General features: G+C 42.1%; 1 non-coding gene across 1 annotated transcript; it reads left to right on the top strand.

The window, feature by feature from the left end:
• Nucleotides 1-3405: 3405 nt before the first annotated feature.
• Nucleotides 3406-3512, top strand: LOC112787656 (small nucleolar RNA R71). The gene has a single exon (XR_003195057.1). It is a non-coding gene; the product is annotated as a small nucleolar RNA R71 (small nucleolar RNA).
• Nucleotides 3513-5812: the final 2300 nt, after the last annotated feature.

Here is a 5812-nt window from a genome sequence, read left to right as displayed (position 1 = left end):
ATCGAACATGTGGTATGCAATGTGCAAGTTCATCCTAATTAAGCTCAAATTTGATAATAATTAACCCGAAAATCAACACTTTGCAATACAAAGAAAGAAAAAAGAAAATAATAAATTTAATCTAAGCAACAGAAAAGAAAATGAAAACAATTGCAAAAAATTAACATAAAAAGAAAAGAAAAACAAGTACCTGAGGTATAAAGGTTGAAGAGAACAAGAATTAGGGAGGAACAATGGCACTTCTTATAGCCACTGTGAGCTCACGTCGGTTGGGTTCGCCGAAAAAAGCACCGGAGGAGAGAACTCACCGGTGGTGAAGAAAGAAAAGAGAAGGGAAAGAGAGAAAGAAAAGAAAAGAGAAGTAAGAGAAAGAGAGAGAGGTTGCCGGTGGTGGGCTGATGGTGGCGGTGGCCGGCGGCAGGGTTGCCGAAGGCTGGGCAGAGAAGAGAGAGAGCAGCGATGAAGAGAGGAAGAAAAGAAGAGAGCTGCCTCTCAACAGGGCAGGTTGCCCTGATAACACCCAAAACGAGTTGTGTGTAGGCGCACAGATGCCTGTGCGCATGCATAGAAAGCAAAACTTAGAAGGGTGCGAACGCATACAGCATGCGATCGCTGTGACCAGAGAGGATATATCAGAGTGTGCGGACACACAGAAGGCAGCGCGCGCATAGAGGTCACAAATAAGAGGGGTGTGTACGTATGCATAAGCTGATGCGTACGCACAGAATATGAAAAGGAGAGGGATGGGAGTGCACAGAGCGTGCGGTCGCTTCCAGCAGAGGGGTTGCACTAAGGCGTGCGGGCGCACAGAAAGGTTTTTTTTTTAAAAGAGATGTTGCTTGAGGACAGAATCATATGTGTGTGCGCACACAGGTCTGTGTGCACGCACAGAAGCAGAAATGGGGGAGGTTGTTCATGTGCATAGGCTGTTCCTTCGCTCCCACCAGAGGGTTTCCAATTGGTGTGCGGACGCACACATCGATGCGACTGCACAGATAACGCAAGAAGGAGAACGCGTGCGTACGCACAGAGATGTGCGCATGCATAGGTCACAGAGAATAGAGCAGCACGCACGCACGGGCTGTGCTAGCGCCACGACCAGAGGGCATTTCATGGAGTGTACGGACGCACAGGCTTGTGCAGCCGCACAGGTGGCGAAAAACGCAGTTTTGTTCGCACGCACAGATGCCCTGTTTCACAAAAAAATTTTCTTTTCAAAACTAAGGTACCTACCCTTAGCTTATCAACATACCAACCCCAAATCATTCAAACAAGCAAAAGTTCATACTCCACAAGAAATTCAACTTATTCAACTGAAAATCATTAAACCAAACCTAAGCTAATAATCATATCACAAGAGAGGAAATAATTCAAAAAGCTATAAACAAAAGATAAAGTTGGAACAATGTTACCATGGTGGGGTGTCTCCCACCAAGCACTTTGGTTTAGAGTCCTAAGTTGGACTTGCATGGCTTCATTGGTCACTTAGAAACTTTTCCAAGGAGGAAAATCTCCAACTCCTTGGCATTCTTGGGTTGAGTGTGATCCTTTGAACTTGAATTCTTGGTAATATCCTCTTCTTCTTGCTCCTTGCCATCCTCAATCACTTTATCTTCAATTATATCGCACCCAAAGATAGAATAGGCTTCGAGAACGGGCTTGTTGGACTCCTCCAAAGTGAACTTGACTGACTTGCCATTGAACTCAAAAGAATAGTCTCCCGAGTGCGCATCTAGCTTGAAACGGGAAAGAATGACCTTCCAAGGAGTATGGATGATGGCTTGTTTGAGTCAATGGGAGGGGTCTCCAAAATGTGGAAATCAACTGGGAAGAGCAATCCTTGGATGTTAACTAGGACATTTTTTGCAATCTCCACAACTGATACAATGCTCTTATCGGCCAACACAAATCTCGCTCCGGACCTCTTTAGGGGTAACAAGTTCAATCTTTCATAAATGGAGAGTGACATAATACTTACGCACGTCCCCTAAATCGCACATACAATCCATGAACTTCATCCCACCAATCAAATAAGTAACCAAACACGGGCCGGGATCATTGCATTTTTCAGGAAGTACAGAAAAGATAGAATCATCTACCGACTTTTTATTGAGCTCGCCAAGTTTGTCTTTATGAGTGCAAACATCTTTGAGGAACTTGGCATATTTGGGCACTTGTTGAATGGATTGAAAGAGGAGGACGGTGACTTTAACATTCTTAAAAACTTCCACCATGCTAGGGTCAAGTTCTTCTTGCTTTTTAGCCTTCTTGGCCAAAGTTGGAAATGGAATGGGCATAGGCTCTTCAAGTGGATTCTTCCTCTTTGGCTCCTTGACCTTGAGTGGTTCTTCTTCACCTCTTTCAACATTTTTATTCTCATCCTTTATCACTTCCACTTCATCTCCTACCTCTTCATTGTTTGTCTCCTCACTTAACTTTGTATGCACAACACCAATATCATCCAACTTAGTGCCACTCCTAAGGGTGATGGCATTGATGCTTCCCTTAGGATTGGGTTGAGGTTGAGAGGGTAAACTACTAGAAGTTGAGGCTTGTTGGGTGTTTTGCATAGTTGGAGGAGGGAGAGTCAAACGGGAGAGAGCTTCGGCTATAGTAGCCATATATGTTTCTTGTTTCTTGTGGAACTCCTGTTGTTCTTGCATAAAGGTGTGAAGTGTGTCATTCATGTGAGGTTGATTGGAAGGAAGGGCTTAGTTGACTTGAGGAGGGTTAGATCTACTATTTGGGTGTTGATACCTCCCTTGAGGTTGAGATTGTGGTGGTTGTTGGTAGGATTGTTGGTAGGGTTGTTGGTATTGTGGTTGACCTTGGGGATGTTGATAATAGTAGGCTTGCGCATTTTGGTTTGGTTGAGCTTGAGGAGCTTGGTTCCACCTTTGGTTAGAATTATCCCTCCATCCTTGGTTTTGATTTCTTCCATGTTGGTGAGATCCTTGGTTGTAGTTGGGCCTTTGTGGGCAGGGGTTAGCTACCGCCAATGTAGTGTCCTCTTGGAGTTGAGGGTACTCATCGGTGTAATGGGTATTACAAGCACAAACACTATATATTCTTGGTGGTCCTTCGATCCTTGGAGGTTGGGGTGGAGGGGTTATCAAAGCTTGAGGGATTTGTTGCCCTTGGGTGATTTGTCACAATAAAATTGTCATCTCACCGAGGGTCTTGGTCAAAATAGCATCTCCGGAAGGAGAAACTTCACTCAAAGCTTTTGGTTGTGGACTTCTTGCCCTTGAGTGTTGAGTTGAGTCCACTAAGTCCGATATAACTTTCCATGCCTCCGTAGTGGTCTTGTTTTTGGTTAGGGATCCTCCACTTGTGGCATCTAGGAGAAGCTTGTCTTGGTGGTGCATCCCTTGACAAAAATAAATGATAAGCACCAACTCATCAATACGGTAATGGGGGCAAGCCTCTAGCAACTTCTTAAATCTCTCCCAGTACTCATATAGAGTCTCCCCATCTCGTTGCACAATGCAAGAGATTTCTCTTCACAGCTTGTCTGTTTTCTGATGAGGGTAGAACTTTTCCAAAAATTCCTTACGCAGTAAGTCCCAATTGGATATCACCTCTCCCGGTTGAGTATAAAACCACTCATTCGCTTTTCCTCCCAAAGAGAAAGGGAAAGTGAAGACCAACACTGCTACTTCATCCACTCTATGCCTTCTCGCTTTGAAGCATGTAACTTAAAATTCCTTTAGATGCTTCAAAGGATCTTCCCCGGGTAGTCCATTGTATTTGGGAAGCAAGTTTATCGTGCCGGTTTTGAGCTCAAAATTCGGATCCAAATCCAGATACCGGATTTGAAGCGGTTGCAAGTTAATATCAGGAGCTCTGGCTTCCTTCAAGGTGATTCTACGAGGTGGGTCTGCCATGATGGTGTCACCTGAGTCACTCAAAGAGATTTTAGTACTCTCCACAGATGAAAATAAGGTCTCTTTGTTGATTGAAGAATGATGGTCACGAGTTGATGGTGATAGTGAATTGGTGTGCTCTTCAAGAGAGCCCGATTCACTATTCACAAAAGCTAGCCGGCGCTGAGCTTGCCTTATATGAGTTAAAGTTCTTTCAATTTCTGGATCAAAAGTGGCCAAGCTCGGGTCTGGAAGCGACCATGTCATTCAACTGAGGAGGCAATGAAAGCATGCAATTATGAAAAGCAAAACAAAAATAGGCAAGTAAACAAGAACTAACTTAATAATCAACAACTACTAGGACTAACTAGAGAGAGAAGTAGTATCTACAATTAGTGCCAAGTAGCAAACCAAAATCAAGTATTCACACTATTCACATATTTACAACAACCAAAATTATAGCACTCATTGCACTTAAAGTGAATCCCCGGCAATGGCACCAAAAACTTGGTAGGAGCTAGTAGTGGGTCTAGGAATTTTCCTTAAAAATAGAGTTGGCGTTGCAAGTATAGACCCAAACCCACAATCGACTCTCGACCAAAGTTTGAATTCAAAAATGTCACAATTCAAAACCAATTCAAAACTGGGAGCATTTAATTCTCGGGTCGTCTCCCAAGGACACTTGAGATCAATGAGTGTACAATTCTGGTTGTAGTGATCAAGGGATTTTCAATAAAGAGATGAACATATAAAGCAATAAAAGAACATGCAAAATTGTAATAATTGAACAAATGAAGGAATTAAAGAACCGACTATACACTATAAACAAGTAAAGTATAAAAGAGATTAACATAGATGTGTATGAAAGATTTAAAGCATAAAAAGAGGTCTTGACTTGGAGTGAGCTAAGGGTCCTTTTCTTGTTGGAACCATAACTATAACAATTATAATGGATTAATCTCACTTAATCAACCCTCACATCGGAGAGTAAGTCAAATGAGCATAAGTGTTCTTAACCCACAAATCCTAAATTACTTGCCAATTGCCTTAGAAACAAATTAGCATTAGTGGGAACAAGAACAATTAACAATCCAAGAATTGACACTAAATATTGGACATTCCAACTCTAGGAATCCAATTGCTCACTTTCCCTAAGCCAAGAGCTAGAAATTTAGCCTAAAACCATAGAAAATAAGAAAAGGCTTGAAACTAAAAGCAACAAATGATCTGAATCAACAAGAATGACACAAGAAAGCATGAAACAAACATCAAACATCAAATTCATCAACAAGAAATTGAAATTACAAAAGAGAAGTAAAATTGAACTATGACTTGAATTATAAGAAAGAATAAGAACAATGTAACAATAAAGAGCAATAACAAAGAGATACTTACAATGAAAGCTAGCAAAATCCAAGATGAAAAATAGAAATGGCACTTGAATGTAAAACCCTAATATAAACCCTAATAGAGAAGATGAAAAACTTAGAGAAAAACTATACTAAAGCTTCCTACTACTACTCCTAAGCTATCCTAATGATATGCTATCTTATGGTCTTCATTCTCCATTCAATATGAGCTAAATGGCTTCAGAAATGGGCCTCCAATCTACCAAAATCATGAGTCACATGCCATTTTAATGAAGGCATGTGCGGACACCTGTGCGTACGCACAGACTTGTGCGTCTGCACACTTTGCGAAAATCTCTTCCTGTACGTACGCACAAGTAGCTGTGCGCATGCACAGTAGGCGATACTCTAAATGACCGCGCGACGTGCTCAAAGCGATTCACACGCACGCGCGGCTTTGATTTGGCGGTTGTGCATATGCACGTAGGTCTGTGCATACGCACACGTCTCTGTGCTCATCTCCTTTGATTCTTCATGCTTCCTCCACTTTGCATGATCTTCTTCCATTTTCTCCAAGCCATTCCTACCTTATACATC

The sequence above is a fragment of the Arachis hypogaea genome, chromosome 20 (genome assembly GCF_003086295.3).
Source record: "Arachis hypogaea cultivar Tifrunner chromosome 20, arahy.Tifrunner.gnm2.J5K5, whole genome shotgun sequence".
NCBI classification, from domain to species: Eukaryota; Viridiplantae; Streptophyta; class Magnoliopsida; order Fabales; family Fabaceae; genus Arachis; species Arachis hypogaea.
This window is presented reverse-complemented; position numbering and strand designations above follow the sequence as displayed.